The 27945-nt window shown below is 41.3% G+C and overlaps 1 long non-coding RNA gene across 1 annotated transcript in view; it reads right to left on the bottom strand.

Annotated features, from left to right (window-relative positions):
• LOC310678543 overlaps nucleotides 1-27945 on the bottom strand; it is a 54204-nt gene that overhangs the window by 10793 nt on the left and 15466 nt on the right. Inside the window, exon 3 of the long non-coding RNA XR_014511833.1 lies at nucleotides 26539-26581. This is a non-coding gene — a long non-coding RNA (uncharacterized lncRNA). The remainder of the gene's footprint in view (nucleotides 1-26538; nucleotides 26582-27945) is intronic.

The following is a 27945-nucleotide window of genomic DNA, read 5'->3' as shown; positions in this document are numbered from 1 at the left end:
ACAGATGAAGTAAAAGATTGAGGCTGTCAGTAGTATAGATTATGCTCCAGAAAAGAACACAGTTGTGTAAAATATTATATTGATTTAAGGACATTATTGTCAAAGTCTTGTAGGTGAGATGAGATCCATTTACATGCTAATGACAGCATGTTGTCTTTTGTATTCAGGAGTGAGTAAATCATAGCCTCTAGAGATCTCCCATCCAGCAAAGTAGATAGTTATCATTCTGCAATGTTGTTCCATTATTATTTTTATCTATGAAAAAATACCAGTTTTGTGCACTAGCATCCAGGGCAAGAGTGGCAACTTTGTCCAGTCCTCTCCTCCATGACAGAGCAGGTTACACTTGCAATTCATGGTTCCAGTCAATTAAACATTATCTGTGACTAGGCCCCATTAAAAACAATAGGACTTAATATTAGTTTCAAGTCCAATTGTTTTGAATGGGCAAAATAGACTATATTTAGATAACTGGGAGAATTACGCTCAGCAGAGAATTGAAAGTTAAATCTATCAATGGTCACTACTCATGGACTTCAGACAGGAAAGATGAGTAAGTGAGAGAAGCAAAAATCACTAGATAAACCAGATATTGAACCTGGAAATTTTGCTCTACAAGCAAGCAATGGTATTGGTGGCAAAGGAAAAAAATAAGTATAAAAAAAGAATTCCTGGGTGCAAAAATTTGGTGAGAGACCCCTAGCTGAGATTTAAAATCGCAAAATATGCAGCAAAGCAAAATATACAAATATAGACTGTTAAACCTTTAAAACATGCCCTTCTGAGTTCCTTCTAAAGTTTCCCTCTTCCCCTAGCATAGAAAAAAGAACTTCCCCAGGGAGGTGGTTCCAAGGTCTTGGAGCAGCCACTGGAAAGGCCCTCTTTCATGTCCCTTCCAAGCATGCCTGTGAGGGTGACAAGACCAAGAGAAGGGCCAAAGATCTCAGAATCTGGGCAGACTTGTATGAGGAATAGTCTTTCATATAACCTGGACCTAAGTTGTGTATATATATTCATTCATGCAACATTCAGCACCCCATTCATGAGCAGAATGGTCCTTCAGCATGTTGAAGGATTCTTTTTTATGCAAACCTTTATGGGTATATGGCAAATGAAGGCAACCCCAAGTTGGTTTAGATGACTATAAATAATTGCATAATCCAAAACATCTAATCTAAGGACGTGGAGAAAGAAGAAAAGTCATCCATGTTTCTCATTAAAATGGAGAAAAGTGGATCAGAAAGAGGAAACTTTGTCACCTTGAATTTGTTCAAAAAAAGTTGAAAGGCAGCCTTCACAGATGGTAAGCTGTCATTAATACATGCTGTGCGCTCTCCACCACCACCAAAAGAGTGGTGATTTCAGCAATCCCTAAGTCTTTCTCAGGAGATGCAACTCTGTGAGCTTTGATCATTTGAACATCTGAAGAGGAAAGTAAAGGATGATATCCCTGGAGCATGGAAAATTAAGAATGATTGAAACAAGTATTTTATTAAGATGATTTTTTTTCTCCCTTTGTCCTCTAAGATATATATATATATATATATATATATATATATATATATATATATATATGAAGTACAATTTTCTCTCTCAGAAAAGAATAACTTTATCAGGGCTGCATGTCAAATACATGCTTATGGTTTAGCAACTGCCACTTCATAATGTATTATCAAATGCCAGCAGTGCCCTTCAGCTCTCTATATTGGACAAACAGGCCAAACCCTACACCAAAGGATAAATGGGCATAAATCTGACACCAGGAATCACAAGACAGAGAAGCCAGTAGGAGAACACTTCAGTCTCCCAGGACATTCAATACAGGATCTCAAAGCAGCTGTCTTATTACAAAAGAATTTCAGAAACAGACTTGAAAGAGAAGTTGCTGAATTATAACTTATCACTAAACTGAAAACTATGGAGATACCTGGTCTTAATAGAGATATTGGATTCCTGTCTCATTACATATGCTAATCATCTGCATACTATCCCTTGCTTTTTTCTGTAGGACTAATTGCAGTCATTAACAGTCATCAACAGGTTTACCATACCCTTTGAGTCAATCACCCATCTCCTATTACCCTCCTGAGAAAAACCCCACTCCACCCTCCCAACTATATATAAGGGTCTGGTGACTTCTGTTTCAGTGTATCTGAAGAAGTGTGCATGCACACGAAAGCTTATACCAAGAACAAACTTAGTTGGTCTCTAAGGTGCTACTAGACATTTTTATTTTATTTTTAATATATTTACCTTTTCAGAGGAAGGGTAGATTCTTATCCCATAGGTCAAGCAACAGAATGTAACAGTTAGCCCTATTACTGAGCTGAACATTGTTCCAGAAATGAAGTGGAGCAAGACACGAGGAGGCTGCCCTAACAGAGAACCAATTTTACTGGACTCTCCAAGGCTGACAATGGAGTACAAAATGCCACCAGGACTTGGACATGTTAGGCTTCTTGGCACAAGTGAAAGAGGCAAAACCTAAGAGTATGAGTTAGAGGACACATTCATGCTCCTGTATATATAGCATCAAGTGATCGTCTGCATGGTCAACCAACATGGAATGTCTAGGTCACTCAAGGTCAATTCAGATAAAACTCTTTACTATAGTTGAAAGTCATCAATCCTCAAAACATCATGTGATGCATGAATCAGTTGTCAAACTATGACAGGGGCTCAGTTTAAAAGAAGGGAAATTGAAAGGATGGGAGGGGAGAATCTTGAAACTGCTAACCAAACAGAAGCCCAAACACTATCAGAAAAGAACACTAAGAGCTGATGTAGGATGATAAGACCATCAACCTCTTGCAGCACCTAGAACATTCTGTGCAGTCCTTGTAGTCTTTACCTGGTCATAGAGCCAATGGAGGGCCTGATCTAGAGATGAGGAGGCTGTGTCTTCCTTTGGAGACCCAACCCAAGAAGCTCCATGTCTGCCTGTGGGCCATATGATACATAATGAATGCTGCAGTCCTGCAGTACCCAATGGGTGAAAGGCGTAAATAGATAAAATCTGGCAAGTTTTTGTTGTCTGTCAACACAGTTGTGGATGTAATTATTGATATTGCAATTTCTTGCAATATCAAGGAATGGCAACAACACTTGGGACAAAAGGAATTGCTTGGATGAATATGTGGGTAAATTGTGCAAGGATGCTCACAATCCCATCCCACACACAGCAATATGCCCCTCATGTTGCAATCCCTCCAGAACATGGACAAGAAAGGTCTATTAATTTAGTGTGATGCCTCCCAGCAGCAGTGAGGATGGAGATCAGCCAGCAATGGGAAAACAAAAATATATCGTAGTAATGAAGAATATAGAGCATTGGCTCATTGGAACAATGTATACAAGGAGCTTAGCTAATGAGGACTATTTCTTGACATTTACATTCCATTCCTGTTTTTGTTAAGAAGAGTGGGGAGAAAATGATATTGCCACTGGCTTATGGTTAGAACTATGGGACCACCTTCTGCATATCTGTCTTTGACTGCATTTGAATGCTCTAGACTTTATATTGCTGTGCCACTGACCCATCAAGAATCTTCTCTTTGGGATCCACATAGAATATGCTTTTTCATTTTTCAGTTGCTGAGTGTAAAAGCAACCGGTAATGCAATTTCATTTCAGTGCCAAGGTAGACCACTCTCCTCAAAAGAGCCATCTGTTTCCAGTTTCCACTTCTTGCATCTGATATGCATCCTGTCACTGATTTGGGAAAAAAACACCCTTATTTTCTTGACACCAGTCTTGTTACATTTTCGCCCAAGGCCAGCTCAAGGGTTTTTTATAAACACGTACAAGATGGACCGCATCCAAAGGTCTCCTTGCTACCTTTGGGGCTGGCCTTAACCAAACCAAATGCTAAGTAGAAATCTTTAGTAGATTTCTTACATCACTGAACCACTGCTGTTTTACTGGCACAGTTTTCAATCAGTGTAATAATTGAAAGCACAGGGAGAGGAGACCAAACGCTGATGTTCTTTTACTAAGTTCTAAAGAGTTTGTTGATTTTTTTTATTTTAAATAAAGTGGGCTCATTTCAGTATTTTGTAGCACGCATTTTTGTTTCTTTTCCAAGTTCTTGTCATCTGCAAGGACACCGAAGGTGCCTATCAAAGGGCAGAAGCAGTACTTACTTAGCTGTAAGTTTTGGATCGATATGATCTAAATTATAATGCATTCTGCTATTGCAGTGCTGAAACAGTTGGAGGCATGCCAGCTTTAAATTTATTATACTTTTGCCATGTCCACTATAATCTTTATGATTGGAGGGCCTGGAAAGAAGCATGCCCACATGTTGTGATTTGAGCACAAGCCAACATTCAAATGCATATAGGACTGGTCCTACACAGCAGCTGCTTCTTTATGCCATAACCCCCTCCTACGTTCTTTTCTCTGTTCAAATGCTATCAGAAGAGTTCGGGAGGAAGCTGGATCTCCTCCAGGTTTCAGGAGGCCTCTGGCAAACGACCACCTCATGGGCCTCCTCCAGTGTCCAGTGGATGCCCCTAACTTTCAAAGGTACCCATTGATTAGGGCTGCCATATGTCCAGATTTTTCCAGGCGTTACCAGGATTTCAAAGGCGAAATTGACATCTGGAGGGAATTTCTGAAATGTGGTGCTTTGTCCTGGATCTCAGGCAAGTCAATTGAAAAATTGCGCTCTTTGGGTGTTTAAAAAAACTCATCAACTTTGGGGCTTTTCTAAAAAAAGCTCCCCAACAAAAGTGTCCTGAAATATAGCAATCCTAGGCACAAGAAGCTGGTGTAAAGCAACTTGATGTAAGTTAAGCCAGTGTAAAGTTACAGCAGATTCAATCCCCATTCAGCAATAAGGCTGTTGCTGCTCTGCCCAAGCCTAGCAGAAGAAATATAAGTCTTGGAGGCTTTTAAACAGAGGTTGGATGGTCATCTCTCATGGAAGCTTTAGCTGAAATTTCTGCATAGCAGGGGGTTGGACTTGGGACCCCTTACAGTTCTACAATTCTATGTTTCTACGATTCTATGTTCTATGCCGGGTTGCCAGGTCGGGTGACCAAACTGAATTGGCTTCAGGTAAAGCCTAAGCCCCCATTTCTTTGTCTTGCCCCAGCCATGCCCCCATCTCTCCTCAGCCAGCTTTGCCTTCCCCAAAGGGGGAAGCCTTATAAAGGTTTCTACACCTTCCTCCTCCTGTGGTGACCCACGGGAAAGTTTTCTCCCATGGGCCTATGCAGGGATCATGAGGTGTGCAGAACTCTGTCGCCGTTTGCTTCTCATTGGCCCATGCACCACCAGGCAAATGCGTTAATTTGGCCCAGAATGAGGCTTGTCAGTTAAGCCACTATTGCAATAGCAGCAGCTGCACAATCACTTTCCCATCCAGTTCACAGCATCCCTGTTTCATTAATAACCTTTGTGTTATTAATCTATTCTTTGTCCCCTAAACTGCTCTGCAAATCTATCCAGTGATGGAAGAACTAGATTATACATTCAGATTTCTTGGTTGGCTGTAACTTACTAGTAAACCCACAGGTCCCTTGTTGACTATGTATCTAAAGAAATCTCTTGTGTATTGTTTATGCCCCAAAGTGTGTGAAATATCATATACTGTGAGGAAAATTCATCACAGCTTCTGGTATAAAAGTTCCTAATAGCTTTCTAATGCAAATGTTGTGTTTCTGACGCAAACGACCAAACACCCTGAATTCATCTGGGGCACATAGGAATTTCCAGGATGTAACTAATAATAAATTGAATATTATGTAACCCCAAATGCATATGTTATATGTAATAAAAAGCAAATTAGGAATGAACAGCGTTCTGTTTGGATAAAATAAGTATGAATCAAACGCCTGTTCCAAAGTTCCCTTGTTTCATTTGTCAGTACACGAAATCTCTCACATCTATAAAAGCTCAAGGTTTCTTTTTTGCTTTTGGCTACTGTAACATTTATCTGCAACCAAAGTAAAAATCAGTTCACACTGTAGAAAGGTGTTTGTTGCGTATGCACAAATGTTAGAAGCTGCAAACAACACAAAGGGTGAAGTAGAAAAGAAGAAGAAGAAGAAGAGTTTCGATTTGATATCCTGCCTTTCACTCCCTTTAAGGAGTCTCAAAGCGGCTAACATTCTCCTTTCCCTTCCTCCCCCACAACAAACACTCTGTGAGGTGAGTGGGGCTGAGAGACTTCAAAGAAGTGTGACTGGCCCAAGGTCGCCCAGCAGCTGCATGTGGAAGAGCGGAGACGCGAACCCGGTTCCCCAGATTACGAGACTACCGCTCTTAACCACTACACCACACTGGCTCTCAAAGTGTGTTGATAAGCATGTAATAATCTTATGTGTAGGAACCACAGTCAAGCAGAATATTTCTCATGCAGAAGATTTCCATGTGTTCACAAACACACTTTTCTAATTTTTATGGAAAGGGCCCGAGACATTTTGGTGACTGGGACAGAAACCCCAAATCCCACCCCCACCCCCCAAGTGTGAAACAATCTTTATTTCTGTTTCTGATGTGCAAGCTAGGAGGGCCTTTGCTTATGTAGCCAAACAGTGCCAGGAACACACATGAGGGATGTATTAGCATGGAAAACTGGATAGGGGAGAGTGGAATAGTGTAGCTGAAATCCGGAACTGCAGAACTCTGCACTGCACCATTTTGTCTTTCATAAAAGGCAGTGTGGTGCAGCGCTTAGTGTGTCATGCTAGGCCCTGGGAAAACAGGCTACAAACACCCACCCAGGCATGAACCTGACTGGGTGACCTTGGGCCTGTCACTATCTCTTAGCTTAATGTGCCTCAATGTGAGGATAAAAAATGGGCGGGGGGGGGGAGCCTGTGCACCAACTTGAGCTCATTGGAAGAACGGTAGGATAGATGTTTGCCAACAATTAGATGCACTTGCTCCTCGGGACTACGAGGGAATCTTGCCTGTGGCAGGGCTATTTATAACAACACTGCCTCCTGCCTCCAGCATGTGTTTCCTAAGCACAGAACTTTGCTATTAGAGGAAGAAAGGAACCAACAGCATAATCCCGGCCTCCACCAAATATCTCGCTGCAAAACCTGCCCATCCGAATATTGTACTTCCGAGCCAGAGCACGCTATCCATCTCTGTGAATTGTTCTCAGTCCCTGAGGTTTATCCAGTGAATTATGCAGGCTCCCTCCGTGTAGAACTTTATTAATAGCTTTCTGACAATTCAAATAAATTACATCATGTGAACTGTCATTATCACTCTTATCCATAACCTCCTCAAAATGTCAAGGAGGTTAGCCAGGTATGCTCTTCCTCCAATTTAAATGGTTTCAAATTACATTATCACCACTCCATCCCATATCGCCCTTCACTGTGGGCTCCATTATTTTACATGTCATAAGACCAGAACTGGCTAGTCCAGGTATTGTTTTAAGCTATATCATTAAGACTAGGCAGGCTGAGACTGCCAGTTCCTTTGTAAATCCATTTTTTAAAAACCCCATAAGTTTTTTTCCTTTACTTGTAAACCACTTAGAAGCCACTTCAGCCATTAAGCCGCATATGCATTAAGTAATAGTAATGCTAACAATAGTTTCTTGTTTCTTTTTAAAAGTCTCTTTCTATAACAACAAAAATGGCTCCCGTTTATGCAGAAAGGTAAATCAAATTTGCTATCGCAAGATGTAGTAATGTGCAGTATCTGAGACAGCTTAAAAAGATTGGACAAAATTCATGGTTGATAAGTTTATCGATAACTATGGCCATTGCTTTGTTGTAATGTACAATGTGCTGTCACCACATGGTAGCCATTTTATGCTGGCATCCATTGCAGTTTTATCAAGTTGATCACTGACATGTCAGTTTTTACCAACAAGTACTGGCTCTATGAAACCTCCATCTTCAGGGACAGTATTCTGTCTTTAATACCTGCATGTGACCTTCCTAGAGTCATGTGACTAGCCACTTGAGAAGTATGTTGCCAGACTACATGGGTCTGATTCAGTATATTTGTCCCTATCCATATTGAAAACACATAGGGTCTCTTTCTTTTGATGCGCACAAAAGCTCACAATGCCACAATGAATGTGTTTTTAAGGTGCCGCAACTCTATTTCTGCAACAGATTTAACTCACCTATATTCTTCTAGATTTAGGTATTTCAAGTTCAGAACAGTAGAACTCATTTCATGTTGTTTACACTGAACAGATAAGAGTTGTCGAATAGGATGTAAATAGAATTCCATCTGCAAACTGAAAGGATTTACATTTGGAAGCAGTTCAGAAAAATTGCACAAACAATTGCTCCATGTTCAGTATAGCTGAGTATCTGCAAAGCCTATAGACTTTTCTCTTTAGATTGCAGTTGAGCAATCAAATGTGAATGTTATCAGCAACCAGGCATACTTCCTTTCTCAATCCAGCATAAGTGGTGTTGAATCAAAGCAAAACACTGCATTTAGGAACATGCAAGGCAATTTAAAGAAAGGTTTGGATGCCCTGACCACAAACTCATGTAGAAGTTTTTAGAACATATTTTGTGTGGAGTCTGAATTGCTCCCCTCACATGTGCAGCCATTTTTTGATAGAAGAGACCAAAAAGGGATTCTTGTCCTTATGTCTGACACAGTTGGATGGCTGTTTCTCCTTAGATCTTAGCAAATATTAGCATATTTAAACCCTGCAGAATCTGGACTGTGAATATTTCTCTAGCTTTGATCCCAGAGCAGTTTGAATGTGCACAGAGATTCTATGTCACTACATCCACTTAGTCACTACTTTTTAGATGTGCAACTGTCATGTGTGCAAAATGGCATAGATTTGATTTTCTTCTTCAAGCAAATTTGATTCCTCCTTAGATTAATTTCTGTTCCACACACACAAGAAATACCTTTAAACTTATTGAAACTTGGCTTCTCTCCTAATTCCTTCATATTTCCCAAATCAGATAATCTAGAGATATGTGGAGGACCATTTCCCATCACCTCAAGACATTGTACTATCCCTTAAAATTATTTGTGTTTTCTTTCCTATATATATTTAAAAAACAACAATGGTTTTTTCAAGATAGCAAAGGTGAAAATCAACAATTTCAATAGGTCTATGCTGAGTAAAACACAGCTGACTACCACCCACATAACTGAATGCCCAGACCCAGGAAGGAGAATTCTTGCAAATACTTTGGAAGTGGAACAGTGTAGTTATTGCTAACAGAATGCTTATTTCTTTTAAGAACTCACATCCAACTCTCCCTCTCTCCCCACCCCCCATAATCACTTTACAAAAGCTAATAAAGGCTGGATTAAGCTATAGCTTTGAAGAACTCATCTCAAAAGGAACCCTGAAACACTGTCTAAAAGCAATATTATTGGTATTAGAAGCTGGAAAATTATGCCAAAAGATCTAGGTCAGTGCTTTATATATATTCAAAACAATAGTACTGATGCCAAAAATATCCAGTGTCCGAAAGAAGCCTCAGATAGTCGGAGGGTCTTTTGGTCTCCACGTTTTATGTAAATGTTCATCCTTCTATGTGAGGTTTGATTCACAAGGACTGCTGTCTTAGCAGTTTGCAGTGAGGATTCAGTACTAGATAAAACCTGTAGGAATCAGCAAAGGTATTTCCTTTTGTCTGTATTAGGGGTGTGTACCTGTCACAAGATTTGACTTGTGTCTGTGGGCTTTGGGAGGTAGCTCATTGTGTTTTGGAGCTGCTTTGTTTCTTTCCAGTTTGTCTCATTATTCAGGACCAAATTAGGTAAGTTTAACATAAATCTCCCTCCTCCACATACAAACCCTTCACTGTAAAGGGAAATCTAAAAATGGTGACATTTTTCTCCTTTTCACAGAAGTGAATGAAATTTGCAGGCATTTGAGTATCTCCAGAGTTGAATAAGCTTGCCAAGCTATAGGCTGATGCTTCCACACATTCTTAGTCTTATTTATTTTCTGCCAGACAGTTTACAATGTGTATTTGTAGTTGTCTCCATGTGAGGGCATGAAAACTGCTAAATTTCAGGGTGATAGCTGTAGTAGTTCTTTGGCAACAACAGACACTACCATTCTGAGGCAGGGTAGATATAATTGGATTCACAGGGAGCATTTAAGCTATAGATATCTGGGAAAGACTGGGATGTGGAACATGCCATTCTGCTAGCAAGGACCCAATACCTCAAGAGTCGTAGGGTGGGGCTTCTTCTCCCCACTACAGATATTTTGGAGGTGTTTTTCCTCCTCCTCAATTGACTTGCACAGGAGACAGGGTAGTAGTGGGAGAAAAACAGCATAGAACACCATGAAAAACAAACTCAAATTTTAAACCTTTCCCCAAATCACTGTGACTGGAGAGGCCACTTGGAAAATAATTCACTTTCATTTGCACAGTACAAAATGAGAAGCTTTTTACCTTTAAAGATGGTACAGAACATGCTAAATAAATAAATAAAATATTGGGGCGGGGCATAAGAAGGGAAGAGCCAAAAAACAACAGTCCACTTTGATTTCAGCAACCTATCTAGCCATGGAATGCTGATCATGTGTTGGTGGGCAGAATCAGAAATCAGCAGGGGACTAAAATGGCTCAAATCCTGAACAGAAGCATTCTGTGCTGCAACATTTTGTTGCAGCCCCAATTGGTCCCATACAAATATTGAACTCCATATATACCAGGAGGGCAATTAGATAAAGTAGAGGATTTTGCTAGTCCTGAAGTTAAGTAGCCCTGCATTTTGTGGCCCTGTTTGAAGCACAGCACAGTTGTCAGGATAAGATCAACACTTTAAACTGAACTGTTTAAATCCTCCTTGTGTTGCATTCTAGGTTTCTGAACACCATATGAAAAAGAGGGACAGCATGGCAGTGATGGCAATGTATATGCTTTAGGCCAATATATGTTAATGAATAATTGACCTGCCATAATATGCAATTACAGCAAAACTCCACGCACCATTGTATAATGGCTCTTCCATTAAAACGTCTCTGTCTTTTCTGAATGATGCATTGCATTGCTTCAGACACCACTTGTCTTAGAATCTTTGTGAACTGTTCTGCTGATGATACCAATTTGTGTCCTGAATTCTTTGTGGGTTGGGGTTATCATTAATGCATGACCAACCAGTGATGACTGAGGAAGGGCTTGGAATCCAATTCAGCACATGACAAACGAGCACTTTGCCTACCAGGTTTCCTAGATGCCTCATTGTGTCTAGTGCTATACACAATGCTTCATTGTGCTATAGTGAAGATTAACAAATTATTTCTGTCAGAAAACTTCTAAAGGAAAAACTAAAAGTGCTATCTTAGACATGTTGGCTCAGAAGTAATATCCACAGAGTTCAGAGAGGCTTCCTTCAAGAAAAGTGTACATAACATCGCAGCCCATGTCATCTGCTTCCCACAAGTATAACACATTAATACATGCTAATGGAGGAGTGTGCAACCTCCAACCTGTGAGCAGAATGAGGCCCTCAAAGCATTTCTGTCTGGTTCTTAGGACTCTCCCCAGGCCATGATCCCACAGTGAACAGCATCTTTGATTCCTAGATGAAGGACAGAAAGGTGTGAAGGGGGAGTACAGAAAGCCTTGACATTTGGGTGGGTGGACTATTGTCTAATCATGCATGGGTCATGTGACCCATGTGCATCCCAGTTTTGGGACTCAACATGTTGGAAGGTATGCTAATGTAACAAGGTGAAAATTGCATTTTGCAGATGGTTGCAAAATGTGAAGAACTGGATATAGGATTAGAAAAATGAGAAACTAATATAATTAAAATTGATAGATCCTTCCACCCTTATTTGAGATGTACAAGAATGAGAGATGGGATGGGAAAAAGGAGGAAGAAAAGAAGAGAGTAAGGCAATGGGTAGAAACACTAAAACAGAGATACCCTCTGAAATAAGAGAAACTCGATTTCGGAATTTAGGAGTTTATTTTCATCCCTTCTACAGCACATTTAACATTGCTTATTTTTCCTTTAAAAATAGCACACAAAAAGAACAATGACCAGAAGCTAATCCATTCATTTTAAAATACCCTCAAGAAATATATTTTCTGCAGCTTTACATTTGCCTCTTTTTCTTTTTGCTAAGGGAAGCAATTTCTAAAAGAAGGAGAAATGCTTAGCAGGAGAACAACAGTGCCTTGAAAAGCTTATACAGAGATAAGTATTTATTATGCCTGTGGCAAGATGATGTATCATTTTGGACTAGTGTCTAATTTCATAGAGAATAAAAATGCATAGACTGATACTAATCCCAAGACTGATGGCAGGTATTTGGACATCTGACCATGTAAGCAAAACTCATGGTATAAAGAAAATAACATGAGAAGATGGTTGTATGTCTGGCTTGCCTGTAAGGATGGTTGGATGGATGTGTAGAGCTGCCTTCTACTGGAGACATTCTGTTAGCCTTGGTAAATGCCCCCCCCCCGGCCAGTGTGGTGTAGTGGTTAAGAGCGATAGACTTGTAATCTGGTGAACCAGGTTTGCATCCCCGCTCCTCCACATGCAGTTGCTGGGTGACCTTGGGCCAGTCACACTTCTCTGAAGTCTCTCAGCCTCACTCACCTCACAGAGTGTTTGTTGTGGGGGAGGAAGGGAAAGGAGATTGTTAGCCATTTTGAGACTCCTTAGGGTAGTGATAAAGCGGGATGTCAAATTCAAACTCTTCTTGTTAGTCATTCTCCCAAGCAGACGGCACCCGAGAAAAATTGTATAATTATACAATTGAAAAATTGTATAATTGTATAACTTTTGGAAATTCTGACAGTGAGAAGTGGGGCTGGACCTACCAATAGGCAAAGTGGTGAGACTGTTTCAAAGTCATCATCATTATTTGTAGGAAGTTTCCAATAATAATTATCATTGGAAACGTCCTCCAAATAAGGGGATTGGTTAAAAGGCAATGTCAAGAGAGTCAACTCACTCCAAAATGCTTATAAGTTGTTGGAATAAAAAATATTGGAAGCTCAACAGCTGTGTGTACCACAGATCAGAAAAAAATACCACAAGGGTCAAGAGGATGCCAGCATGGTTAATCAGCATGGTTAATGAGTCAAAAAATGACAAGCTAAATTGGGTCCTGAGCTTTGAGTTGGGTTGTGACATCTCTTGGTTTCCCCTGCTCATGATTGACTGGCCAGGATGATCTGGGCCTGTGAGGGGGGGTTGGTGGCAAAGTTCCCAAAGTTCTCCTCCTCCTCTGCATGGTTACATGCTCTGGCTGCATCTACACAGCTAGAAGAAAACTCTCTGAAAATGCTCTGAAAACAACCGTTGTAAAGCTCACAATGGAAAATTTCATAGAGTTCCCATTTCAGCTCTATAGCACCATCTGCTGTCACAATGAGTCCTCAATCAAAGTTTCAAATCTCCTGCGGGCTGTGTGTGTGGAGATGCTCCTTCCCCAGTCCGTAAGAAGATACAGCAGCTGTCTCTTAGCAGAGAAATTATACAAATGGTAGCTGACAAGGGTTTTTTCTCGGGTGCCGTCTGAGCTTTTACCTTTCCACAAGGATTCAGCATGGAATTCAAAATGGATGGCTAGAGTTCATCCTTCCCATTGTGAGCAAAACAGACAGTTAATCCTATCAGGAGAAAAGAGGTTCTTGTTTTTAATGGTCTTCAGAGGGATTTGGTGTCTGACATCTCGGTAGAGCTTTGCTTTGTAATGGCTGTCTTAGTTCATTGCAAAGTTGGACGTTTGCAAGACTGTGACAAATTAGCTCAGTGTACACAGAACTTTGATCATTTTCTGTACAGTACAGCAGGAAAGACCAGAATAGGGTCATTCTAAGTTCTTCTGATCCAAGAAGGAGAACAAAACACACTGGGGGTGTTTTTAGTGGCAGGATCACTTTTGTCAGTTCAGAAATGCATCTCACTTATTTCTTCGTTGCTCTCAACCATAGCTGCCATAGGAGGTCAACTAAGTCACACCAGAGGGCTTCTTTTATCATATGATGATATGATATTTCTGCAAATTGGGCAATTTACGGTTGCTTGTGAAAATGGTCATGTGGTGTACATACTGTCCACAACAGTGGAAGCAGAGTATAACCCTAGGGCTAGTAACTATGGACAGGCCTATACTCCATGATTTTTCATGCTATTCTTTTAAAGTCATCCAAGTTTGTGGCTGTCACTCTATCTTGTGAGAGCAAAACTGGGATTTGTGTGGTCAGGTTTGCACTTTTCGAACGCAAAGTCCTGGATGTTTCATTCACATTCAGTTGAATCATAGCTGCCAAATTTAAAGAATCCCTCATCTGAATTCAGGCTATTCTAACTTGATATGATACTACAGTGGTACCTCTGGTTACGAACTTAATTTGTTCTAGAGGCCCGTTCTTAACCTGAAACCATTCTTAACCTGAGGTACCACTTTAGCTAATGGGGCCTCCTGCTGCTGCTGCGCCGCCGCCACACGATTTCTGTTCTCATCCTGAGGTAAAGTTCTTAACCCAAGGTACTACTAACCCAAAGTGTTTGTAACCCGGGGTGCTTGTAACCCAAGGTACCACTGTATAAGCATCTGTGAGAATATGAGACGAAATCCCAGTTTCCCCACCCTAATTAGCAGGTTTCCATGATAAATCTGCTCACTTACTTCAATTTTAGCCAGTTTCCAATAAATGTTTTCACCTCTGATTGTTTCACAAATGGGTCCCCATGGTTCTGCTGCACTGCATGAGTTGCATAGATGTAAGGCTAACAAAACATTTTTCTTGTGGGTACAGTTTTTACTTACTGCATTTGACATGGGTTAATATGAAAGGATTACCATCAGAGACGCTACAGAATAAAACACAACTCTGCTCGCCACCCACCATGGCAGGCTACGTTGTGCTGCCAGTGTGGCAGACAGGAGGAAGGCAATGAAAGCTGCAGGATCAGTGGTGCTGCATCATGAAATGGCTGTACCAGCAACAGGTGACAGGGTGGTGGCCAGGTCTGGAACTCTCCTCTACAGTGAACTGTGGGCATACATAAATTTCAAGCAAAGCCACGGTTCAGCCTCAGTGTTTGCTGTGACTTCCCTTCCTCCTCCCCCTGTTAGAAACATCCTTGCAGTGGGCAATGGACAGCTGTTGGTTCACAGGGATGGATTTTTTTAAAAAATAAACCATGATAACTTTCAAACACGTGGTAAGGTTTTTGCCTTCCTCAAAGTGGTATGCATAATTCTGCTGGAATTGTTCCTATGTCAAGTTCTATCGCAGCTTCAGGAGTTGGCAGGGAATGGAATTGGGCAGAATCCGTAGAGGTCTGAGGCAAGGATGCCCCAAGGCCTTGACTCCATCTCAAGGGACTAAGGCCGGCAGCATTATACCCAGTTTGAGAGTGGGGCTCACCAGAATGGCCTGGGCCAAAGTGGGCCCCTTCCAGACACCCAGCTCCTCCTTTCTGGTCCCCAGCTGGGGGGTAGGAAAATAAGTTTGCTTACCCTAAATGAAGAATGACAAACCTTATCTACCCTTGATTAAAACAGTGTAAGAATGCAAACAATTGGGTGCAAAAAGGATAACACATTACACTGCAGATGGTTCAGCACGAAAGATTTGGAATAGTATGAAGATGCTAGTTAGAAGAGAAAGCTTGTCAGAGTCCTGAACACCATTGAATTTATGCCTTCTCAATTTCAAAATGGAAACATCAGGGAACATTCTCTTCTGCTAATTTAATAATCTGGAGGCTAGGTTTAGCTAGAGAGCAGTAGAAGAGAGGCTTGGGAGGGGGGAACACACTGATAAATAATGCTAATAAGCTTGTCCATTGCTCTAAGAAGGTCATGTTACTCTTGATATGCACAAATCAAGTTACTCATCTCAGATTTAAATTGAAGATGGAAATAATCAGATATGTTCTACTTTGTGTCCACTGGTAGACTTGTAATGCCATTGGAATGACAATACAAGGTGACAGAAATACATATTCCGTTTAGATTAGGTCATTATTTTATCTAAGTATTCACAGCACAGGTCATGTGAAATGAGATTTTACAGGGTCAAGGGGACTGAGAGTAAAATCAAGAAAATTACAGGAGACTGGGAGATTAGTGGGCAAAATTGCATTGCTAAGAACTATGATCAAAGTTTCTGACAAAAAGGAAGTGTGGGAACAGTACATAAAATGATTGCTCAGGGAGCGTAATGGCAGGCTGTGCAAATTTCTTCGTCCAAATGTCATTTTTAACATAGTGTAATAAAGGCAGCAATCCTATGGCAAGATCCACCAGGATAATAATAATAATAATAATAATAATAATAATAATAATAATAATAATTTATTATTTATACCCCGCCCATCTGGGTGGGTTTCCCCAGCCACTCTGGGCGGCTTCCATAGAAACCAAAAATACACTAAAATATCACACATTAAAAACTTCCCTGAACAGGGCTGCCTTAAGATGTCTTCTGAATGTCAGGTAGTTGTTTATCACTGTGACATCTGATGGGAGGGCGTTCCACAGGGCGGGCGCCACTACTGAGAAGGCCCTCTGCCTGGTTCCCTGTAGCTTTGCTTCTTGCAATGAGGGAACCACCAGAAGGCCCTCGGCGCTGGACCTCAGTGTCCGGGCAGAACGATGGGGGTGGAGACGCTCCTTCAGGTATACTGGGCCGAGGCTGTTTAGGGCTTTAAAGGTCAACACCAGCACTTTGAATTGTGCTTGGAAACATACTGGGAGACAATGTAGGTCTTTCAAGACTGGTGTTATGTGGTCTCAGCAGCCGCCCCCGGTCACCAGTCTAGCTGCCGCATTCTGGATTAGTTGTAGTTTCCGGGTCACTTTCAAAGGTAGCCCCACGTAGAGCGCATTGCAGTAGTCCAAGCGGGAGATAACTAGAGCATGCACCACTCTGGTGAGACAGTCTGCGGGCAGGTAGGGTCTCAGCCTGTGTACCAGGTGGAGTTGGTAGACAGCTGCCCTGGATGCAGAATTGACCTGCGCCTCCATGGACAGCTGTGAGTCCAAAATGACTCCCAGGCTGCGCACCTGGTCCTTCAGGGGCACAGTTACCCCATTCAGGACCAGGGAGTCCTCCACACCAGCCCGCCCCCTGTCCCCCAAATCCTGTCTTGTCAGGATTCAACTTCAATCCATTAGCCGCCATCCAGGATGAGCTGCTTAGGATGCAGCAGAACTCTGGCTCAGACAGCTGATTCCCGGCTCAGCCAGCACTGAGTCCCCAACCCTGGCTCCGCCCCCCCCCCCCCCCAAATATGCTGGTGTAATTTGCTCATCCTGGCTCAGCTTGGGCTCAGCCTACTAAACTGAAGCTGGCTGAGCTGGGGTCTGTGTTAGTACCAAAAAGAGGGGGGGGTGTTCTGGGGTGAGGCAGAGGTGGGAGAAGAGGGTGTGGGGTTATGCTGAATCCTTAACCCATTCAGCTGCAACCTTACAATCTGACATAGAACCCTATTTTAAAGGCTTGTTCTCTCTCTGCCAGGTTTACGCAGCCTAGCAGCAGTTAGCTCCACTACTGAACAGATTTTCAATCTGGTTTAACTGTACGCTGGCTTAACATACAAGAACATCCTTTATACCAGTTTACTGTGCATATGATTGCTAACTTAGTGGCATCACTAAAATATAATTCAGTCCCTTAAATGTGTTGTCCAGGGAATCCAGCTGATGGGTAGGGTTGGGGGAGAGGCAGACTCTGGTGGCTGTTAGAGATTCACAAAAACAAATGAGATGGATGGAATTAAATTCGAAGGAACACTTGTATGTTTCTGTCCTACCTTGCTCATAACGCGAGAGAATAGCTGACATCCTGTCTCCAACAAAAGTAGAGAAAGACGTAGTAATAATTTTGCAGAATTGAAAGGAAAGGTCTCTTTATCAGTTTCCTGAAGAGAAACTTTGACTCCAAACAGAACATTGATGCTCATTTTTTGGATAAATTTATGACTTGGGAACAACAGCGATAAGACTTGTTTTCCTCCCAAAGTAGAATCTTGCTCTTTCACTTCAACCTTATCTCCGTAAGATGCACTGGCGGTAGGTGGGAGTGTTATCAAAGGGTTGTAAGCAAGCCCTTCCCTTTCGACATAGGAGTCAGTAAGAAGAATAAGAAGAAGCGTTTGGATTTGATATCCCGCCTTTCACTCCCTTTAAGGAGTCTCAAAGTGGCTAACATTCTCCTTTCCCTTCCTCCCCCACAACAAACACTCTGTGAGGTGAGTGTGGCTGAGAGACTTCAAAGAAGTGTGACTGGCCCAAGGTCACCCAGCAGCTGCATGTGAAGGAGCGGAGACGCGAACCCGGTTCCCCAGATTACGAGACTACCGCTCTTAACCACTACACCACACTGGCTCTAAATATCTAAAAATTCTAAATATCTTTAAACTATAGATTTTGCCCAAGCAAATTGGCACATGTGCCCCATCTTCCTTCACATCACCCTCAAGGTTCATCCCTACACCTTGCTGGATGGGAACAGGTAAGAGATCTCTGTTGCTTGGTGGGTATAAGATACTTGGGGAATTCCACTTTCTATATCTCTCCATTCAGAGAACTGTCCTTATAATTTTGGTTTCAATTAATACTGTTCAGTTCATCAATCAACTAGATCTCATATGATTAATTGACTTAAATGATTAGACTCAACAGGCCACCACCCTCGGCATTAAATGCATTATGCGAAGACACAACTTTATCTACATTTCTATCTGCGTCTCGCCAAAAGTTGTGAATTAATAATTGGTTTAAATTTCTGTTTTCAAGTATTTTGCAAATATGCATTTTCTTGGTGGGGGAGACATTATTACTCATTTAAGCTTATATACAATGAAATGTGAAACTCATTTATATATGTCATCCATAAATTTAATGATTTTCTTTGCCTTTTCAAGCAATTCAATAGATGCCTTAAGGTTACCTTGTCCTTCTGGGAGGCTCAGAATTTCCTCTAACTTATAATTGCTCATGATAATAAAATATAACAGCTGAAATATGGAGCAAGCTCCTAATCTGAAATATCAAAAAAGTGAGGCAATATTGTTCCTTAAAAGGGATGGATGATTACGGGTATTGGTAAGAGGATATATTAAATATATTTAGTCCTCTATGGACCCACATGTGTGGGTTAGTGAACAAAAGAAAAATGACTGGTGCCTGTTTTTGAAAACCATGGCTTGCACATAAAGAGCCCCAGTAGCAGAGTGTAAATCCCACTGTTAGGCAGATTTAGGAAGCACAGGAATAGGCCTTTAAACCTTCTTTTAACATTTTCCAGCTACTTGAGGCAACTGGCCCCCTTTTCCTCTGATGCAGAGAAACAGGCTACACGCTGAAGTACATTTAAAATATACTTTCCTTACATTGTGCTTAACAGCAACAAAAAAAAAAAATGCAAGTAAATGTTCTTAGCTGAAAAATATAGCAAAGGCAGAGCGATCTGTTGAGGTATGTCTAACCCTGTCATTTACAGCATGAAGGGAGAGGGAGAGGGAGAGGGAGGGAGAGGAAGAGAGAGAAACTGGAACAGTGGCCATGCCACTGAGGCAGTGAGCAAAATGAAGAAGACAAGATTTTCAAGGGGAAAGTTATTTTGAAAGTAATGTGCTATAACTGTGAACTGCCCTGAGACCTTATGATGAAGGGTGGTTTATAAGTCAAAGAAAGAAAGAAAGAAAGAAAGAAAGAAAGAAAGAAAGAAAGAAAGAAAGAAAATGAGGTGAATTATGTTCGAAATTTTATAAAATTGCCACTAAAGATAATATGATGCTTTCAGAGAAGGTAAATTTTATACTGGGTATCCTATTGGCTTTATTAACTAGAAGTTTCGGCCCAAGTGTTTGTGATAGGCAAGCTCAAACCAAGGGTGCACTGAGGTGAGATGAAAGAAAACTGTATGGTACCTGGAGGGTTTGTTCCACAGGTCAAAGAACCGCTCCAGGGTAGGGGTAATACTAAGGTAAGGCCATGCATGAGAGTTCTACCTTCACTGTCTATGATAGGCATAGGCAAACTTGGCCCTCCAGATGTTTTGGGACTAAAACTCCCATCATCCCTAGCTAACAGGACCAGTGGTCAGGGATGATGGGAAATATAGTCTCAAAACATCTGGAGAGCCGAGTTTGCCTATGCCTGGTCTATGAGCAACTGGGAATCACAGGTGAGCAGACTGCTGTTGCACTCATAACCAATGGCTGGGAAAACCCAGCCAGATGGGCAAGGTATAAATAATATCCGACAGACATTTGTAAGAACAGGATGCTGGACTAGATGGGCCATTGGCCTGATCTAGAAGGCCCACCTTCTTATGTATTTAAACCATTAAACCATAATTCTTCAACCTTCTTCAACCTTGTCTCTCCAGACACTATTGGGATTCAACTCCCATCTCTGAGCCATGCAGGCTGGAGGTGATGGAGGTTATTGAGCAACAGCATTTGGAGACCCAAATATGGGGAAGCATAAGTTAAATTCCTAGTGTCACAGCAATTTCGGCTGTTGTCCCTGTACCTTGGGCTTCCCTTCCCCCTACCCTATGTGAAGCAGCAGTCATCAGACTGGACCACACTTTACGACTTTGAATCCTCTGGTTTTCCATTTTTAACCACTTACATATACTTTTCTCTGTTTTTTCTCTGTTACTGCGTAATTGGTTTTAGGAATTGCTTGTTTATTTTAGATTTTATTCCACTTATATATATATATATATTTTAAAAATAAGTGGTTTATAAATGCTTTTAAATACTTAAAATATACCAGCCCTAGATGCACTGACTATTGCAACACCCACAGGTATACAGGGTATCTGAGCTTAGTGTCTCATCATCTCATCAAATTCAACCCAAATAAAATTTCACACACCCCTCTCTCTCTCCACACACACACACACACACACACACACACTATCAGGGTCTGGAAGACCATCACCTTTATCTCTGTACTGGTTTTGCAACCAATATTGATACACAAAGCATAGTGCTACATGTACAATAAAACAACATCATAGCTTGCAGACCAAACTTTCCACCAGAAAGTAGCTGTAGAAATGTGTCCCCCCACACCTTGTTTGTGCATGATAAAAAGCAAAGGTTTCTTGTCTACTTCTCTTGGACACAAAGATAATCAAACAGTCCCAATTCTTCTTTGAGAATGCTCTCTCTACAGTAAGCAGGAATCAGCTGCACCTCCAGGGATGGCAGTAGTGATTTATATTTATGAAAGAGCAAAGAACCAAAAGGGAAGGAAGGAAGACAAGAAAAAGTAATCCAAATACAGAGGAATCCCACATTGGGAAGCCTATAACTATTCAGGGGTGTATAATGTACACAGCTTGCATCCAGTAACAGATGCCGCTGCACTTACAATTACACCATTGCACCAATTTATTGGATTTCACAATACATACAAAATATAACATTACCCGCAGTTCTGCAACCACTGAGCACAACGGAAAGAGTTATGTTCGAGGCAGAAACCCTAACAATCCGGATTTCCTTCCTGAAGGCCCTTTAAATCAAGTCCTTCCTATCAACATCCTTCATGGGCTCTAATTTGTTTATTTATTTCATATATATTTCTTTGCTGTGGGGAGAGACAAATGAGCTCATGTAATGACTCCCTTACACGGAGGAGCCTCTTTGCAGAGGGAGGGAGGAGGGAAAGCTCTTCAGCTGCTCTCTTTATTGATCAGCGGCTAGAAACCTAATGTATTTAATGTATGCCTTGGAGAAATCATGTGTCTGGGAAGCAAAAGAATGAGGCTCAGCATCTGCTTAAAGTCTTTAAGAAATGCTCCAAGTGAAGCAGCAAGATGCTTTGGAGGAGAAGGGGGAACAGAGGCATGCTTGCTCATCCACAAAGGGGGCAAATTGAAGTAGCCTTGAGAAATGATGCAAAAATTGCCTGGTCCTTCTAGCAATTTTAACAATGTGATGAATGTAGCCCCTAAGCCTGGTATAGCTGGTGTAGAGCTCCCATCAGCCCCAGCCAGCATGGCAAATGATCAAGAATGATGGGAGATGTAGGTCAACAATATTTGGAGGACACAAGGTTGGCTAGCTTTGCCCTAAACACGGGACCAAGCAGGAAAAAACATCACAGAGTGAGAGTGCAAAGGATAGCCCTATTAGAGTCAAGCTGGGCTGAAATGCACCCCTATTTTCTGTAGGAGCAACAGGGGTTAGGGGATATTCTGAGACTTTCAGGGCAAGCAGATTTTTACAATTTTCAGGGGGAGTGGTTTTTCTTTTCAATACAAAGATTATAGGAAACTGCCTATATGAAGTCCATCGAGTCCTTCCATGTTGCAGTTATTAATATTGTGCAGCTTAAAGCAATTGGATGCATTGAAAATGGCTCCTTTTTAGGATAAAAATTGCCCAGACCCATAAATATTATTCAAAGCTTTACTAACCAGAACTTCTTCAAAAACACAGGTACAAAACAATCAAGATACTCCCAGAAATTTGTATAACGCTTATGCTTATCCAAAGTTCTTCTTAAATATATTTAATATAATTAGGATCAGAGTAAAAATCAAATCTCTCTCTTCCATCTCTTGTGTGCATCTAGCCTATGGCTATGCAGCTCCAGGAGAGAGCTTCCTTATCACATCCTTTGTTGTCTCTGTGGCATCCAAAGAAAGATTAACAGGCAATTGCCTTCATGATGGCAAATTTGCAATTGAATACCTTAATCACATGGTCTAAGGTTAAACACTAAACAGACCCACTGAAATTAATAGACCTAACATCATCAAGTTCATTCATTTCAATAGTTCCACTCTAAGTAAAACCACCCAATATTTTAGAAGTTCTTAACTGTATTTAGAATATCTTTTTAAAAGAATGTATATTATTTATGTGCTTGCTGTGATGGGCTCCTTTGGGAGGAAGGGCAGAATGTCAACAACAATAACAATACTAATAAACTGAGTTCAACGTGTTATGTAGAAAACAGCCATTTTCATTTCAAATTCTTCTTTTGAATATTTTTGGAAATCTGGTTACATAATGAGCATCATTTGAATCATCATTTTTCTGCTCTGTTGTACGTTTTATCACAGAGGAACACTCAGACCCCTCCTCTTGAGAACATGGCTTTTTCCACATGAGAAATTATGGGTACAATATTTTTAAGAGAACACAATCTAGAGATCTGTCAAAGCCTCTTGAGATATGCTGCATTTTGTGGCACTGAACATTTTTTTGACTTCCTGAAGGATTCCTACAGAAGTTTTACCTCAGCAGAAAGACTTGCCTCAAATTACCTTTAGGCAAAATATTGTTTCAACACTTGCAAAAGAAAACAAATCACATTTTTTGGAATGTGTGTTGTATGAAGTTATGTTAAAGAGCTGTGGGAAGGTTTATTTGAGGGCTCCCTAAACATCTAGAACATACAGCCTGATGAACCAGACTGATGGACCATCTAATCTGGCATGATGTTCTCACAGTGACCAACCGATGTTTCAGTGAAGCCCATAAGCAGCACCTGAGCACAACAGCACACTACTCATGATTCTCAGCTACTGGTTTTCAGAGGCATACTTCCTCCAATGTCAGAGGTAGGGCAGGCGTATTCTAGATATTATTGGATGGCCACCATCTCTGACCACTGGCCATGTTGGCTGGGGCTGATGGGAAGTGGACCCAATGATAGGTTCCACAGTCTTGACCTAGGGTCACCCATAACTGCACCAATGCTGAAACAACAACAACACCCACTTTGTGGCATCGTGGGGGCCAAACTGGGTGAGTGCCACAGCAATTTTAGAGGCTATGGTGCTAGAAACAGCCAGCTGAATTACCCTGCAGTGCCCAGCATCCCATTACACGAGATAAAACCAGGCAGGGAAGAGGTGAGACAGGGCAGGACTAGAAATGTCTCAGTGGACACTGCTGTCAACAGCTCTGGCCAGCACACAACCATTTTCCTAAGTGCATCAGGCTATCCATTAAATAAATGGGACAGCAGGCAAAGCTTTGTGAAGGTCAGTATGACTATGTTCATTGTGCTATATTTATTTGCTTGTGGTACAAGCAGCAGGAGCACACTGATCTTGACCAAAGATAATAAGCTATTGATTAGTGTAGGCACAAAAAGCCTAACAGAAAAAAAGAAGGAAAAAACTTCATTCCAGAGAATTAAAATGAAAATGCTTTCTTTAAAGATAGTTGTCCTTTCCTGTTGTTCAATTTAAGGCATTTTTGCTTCTTGTTGTTGTTCTTTTAAATCCTGGTGACATTTAGATGGATGTAAGATCAAAACTAATTTTAAAAAGTGGGCACGCTACCTGCTCATTTATCCAAAACAATGTGTGTGTTAGCACTTTCGTAACTCAAGGGTCAAAATATAGTTTTGCCCTGTTTTCAGTCCACTATGTGCATGGAATAATAAATTATAACAAATTCCATCTTGGTCCCTGTGCGTAATGCTTATGCACTTCACACCCACATTGTTTCTTGGGTGTCTGTTATTAGAGAGCCTCATATATCTCTGCAAGTGAATCCTGATTCATTTGGAGTAGTGGAGGGAAAAGTTTCCAACCCTGGGGGCCAGATTGTTAATCTCCCTACCTTTTGTGGTCAAGGCTTGATAGGTGGGCAGAGCTACCCATCTGTCAATCACCTGATGTCACAATGATATCAGATAACCTTTTTTTAGTGTGCCTGTGGGGTCTTCAGAAACTCTTCCCAAAACATTGTTTGGCTCAGTACTTTGAACAGGTTTTCAGAAGACCTGATAATCAGCTGATTCTGATAAATCAACATTTTAGAGAAACAATGCTGTTTCTCTATATTACCTTGGTGGGCACCTCATTGGCTTCTGTTTGGCTACTGTAGAAAGAAAATGGACTAGATGGATCTGTGGTCCAAACCAGCAGGGAACTTCTTATGTTCTTAATTCTGCTCAAAGGGGAATTTGACTGATTTGAGGTACCGCACACCACAAAACCATCAACCACAAACCACATTTACCAGAATCTGGCAAATTAGATTGCAGGTCCAAAAAGCATTGACCTGTAGGACAATGACACCATGTCATGTCGAACACAAAAAAAACTATTGGTGTGGCCTACAAAATCCAGAAAATCTCCTGTCTGGGATGTTTGTCAGTGAAATGGGTGGATTTGGAATTCATAGCAAATTTCAGAATAGTGGGGTGGGGAGCTTTATTTAAGAGTTATAAAATAAGCCTATAACATAGATTTTCATGGATCTGCTTTGAGTATTGACTAACATTGAATATCACGCCATGCCTCTTGAACCTTTTTTCTGAATGGAAATATTGGGTATCTCCATTCATTTCTACTTTAGAAGTCATGGGAAATGTGGCTGAATTAGCCACTGGACTCATTCCCACGAGTTCAGGTAAAAGAATAATCAGTGTTGTTTTTAAAAAATGCAAATGCTAAGGTGCTTTATTGGGCTTAGGGTAGCCTGGATGTTGTGGGCATAAACATGTACATTGTAAGAGGAAAATGCTGAGTATCACTCAGCAATGAGACTGTTTGGATCCCAGCACTGGTTTAAGGGGATGAACTGATCACTTAAACTGATTCCAGGAGACTTACATTGCATTCTATAAGCCTTTGTCTCAGCACAGTAATTCAGCAGCCCATGTAGAGTTTAAAGTCTTGGACTAAGGCACGAGAGAGCAATCTGATCCAGCAAAGCAGTTGTTATGGGGGTTTATTTCAGGGAAATTTGCTTCCAGTGTGCTTAGGATTGTATCCATATAGGGAGAACTTTAATACTCCTTTTCTGTTCAGAAAACTGGAACATCTGTTTCACCCATGATGGTTTTGGTTGGGTTGAGCATATCTCCACTTTAGCAATTTCCCCTCTGCAGAAACAAGGCTGACTTCGAAGCATTTGGGAAGATTATATTCTGTTTTTATGATTTCAGGCTTTTTTATTTCTGCTGTGCTCGATAGAAGATGAACAAATATTACAGTGGCAGATGGACCACATCTGTGTATGCTTGGCATTGGGGAACAAAGTCTGCATTCCCCCCTCAAGTGAACTTTTTTTTGCCCTCTGTTGGAAATTGGGTGGGTTGACTCTTTGTCCCCAAATAAAAAGCTGATGGTTGCTCAGGGAGCAGAATTGTAAAACTGTAGCTTTTAAAGTTGTCTTTCAGCTTATGTTGTAGATATGAATTTAGCTGAGTGAAATATAATGGATGATCAATTTGAATAAGTTCTGCAACAGAAGATTTTTAGATTTCCATTTTAAATACTTGCTGGCTCACTCACTAATTGTGCCACGAGCATGTGTAATAAAATATAATGCGGTAGGGTGGAGATGCCTACCTGAGCAGGGGGGGGGGAAGCCTGAAATAATAAAAACCTGACCTCCGAGTAGGTAAGTCACTACTGGAAGCAAGGTTAGTACCATCCAAACACACTGACAGGAGTGCTGGATTGACTCTACTGCTGCACTATCACCCCGACCAACCTCACCACTGCCCCGCTCCTTCCCCTCTGGGTTAGCAGCAGCATTTTTTTAAAGAAGCAAAACCAAACTACAAGGCCCTGGAGCAACATTACATTATTATGCAGCATCAAACTGAGTGTCATTGAATTTAATCTAATTTTTACTTACTGTATTTGTATTCTGGCTTTCTGCCCCATGGTGCTGAAGGCAGCTAATGACAATAATACAAATATAATAAAATATAAGGTTACAATAAAAGTAGAAGCATAAGACAGACAAACATCAAAAACAACAGTCAGCTAAAACCAATCCTAACATATTTTGAAGTGTACATCTGTTGTTTCCCTGGTTCTTTATTCTAAATAATGGCAGCAGCAACAACAACCACCAATGCTGTACCATTTAATTCCCAAAACAGGGTTTTAAGTGGTCTGCAGGTATAAAAACTAATAAAACAATCATTAAAATTGTATGCCAAATAATTCCACCAAGTCCTTTTTTAGCCTTACTCTCCATTTTGCAGAGGAAGTAAATTAGATATCATATAAAAACTTGGTTCTGTTCGTTTTGGTAGTGGCCATAGCCCAGCACTGGAATTTTACACTGAATGATATGAAGTCTGGATTCCTGTGTTGCAAGAAAAGCTGACCCAACAAAAGAGACTTGGAGGGCAATCCTAGGGCAAGATCTTCTGGGACAAGCAGCTTAGGATGCAGCACATCTCTGACTCAGCTCAGCCAGGCTCAACCATGTTTCAGCTAGAGATACACTGATAGCCATGTTCAAATATATAAAAGGATGTCACACAGAGGAGGGAGAAAGGTTGTTTTCTGCTGCTCCAGAGAAGCAGACACGGAGCAATGGATCCAAACTACAAGAAAGAAGATTCCACCTAAACATTAGGAAGAACTTCCTGACAGTAAGAGCTGTTCGACAGTGGAATTTGCTGCCAAGGAGTGTGGTGGAGTCTCCTTCTTTGGAGGTCTTTAAGCAGAGGCTTGACAACCATATGTCAGGAGTGCTCTGATGGTGTTTCCTGCTTGGCAGGGGGTTGGACTCGATGGCCCTTGTGGTCTCTTCCAACTCTATGATTCCATGATTCTATGATTCTATAACTTGTTCACTCCAGCTCAGCCAGGGCTCGGCCAGCTCAGCCAAAACTGGCTGAGCCAGAACCTGTGTAAGTCCCCAAAAACGAGGCATGGAGGAGGCGGGACCAGAGATCAGGGACTTTGGCTGCATCCTAAGCCTGTACAGCTGTATAGCCTGTTCTTGATGCAAAGTGCAATTTCAGCAACATTTCAGCTGAATTTGAATTCCAGTGGGCTTTGAAATGCAAGCACTCACCCATCACACCTCAATGCACAAAAGGTCCTGAATTCTGAACCCTTCAGTCCACACTTGGTTCTCTAGCCTCTCTTGAACTGCTGTAACAGCATCTTGTGCAGAAATGGCGAGATAACATAATCCTTCCATTTGAACTTGTTACCCTCTTCAATGCAGCAAGTCAAGCGGGCAATATGTGAGACAGGAAGCACGTTTGAACTTGACCTCACGATGCAAGTTCTGTAGGCT

Source organism: Podarcis tiliguerta (genome assembly GCF_965153285.1).
Source record: "Podarcis tiliguerta genome assembly, chromosome: 5".
Classification (NCBI taxonomy): Eukaryota; Metazoa; Chordata; class Lepidosauria; order Squamata; family Lacertidae; genus Podarcis; species Podarcis tiliguerta.
Note: the sequence above shows the minus strand (reverse complement) of the source record. Positions and strands in the feature narration are given on the sequence as shown.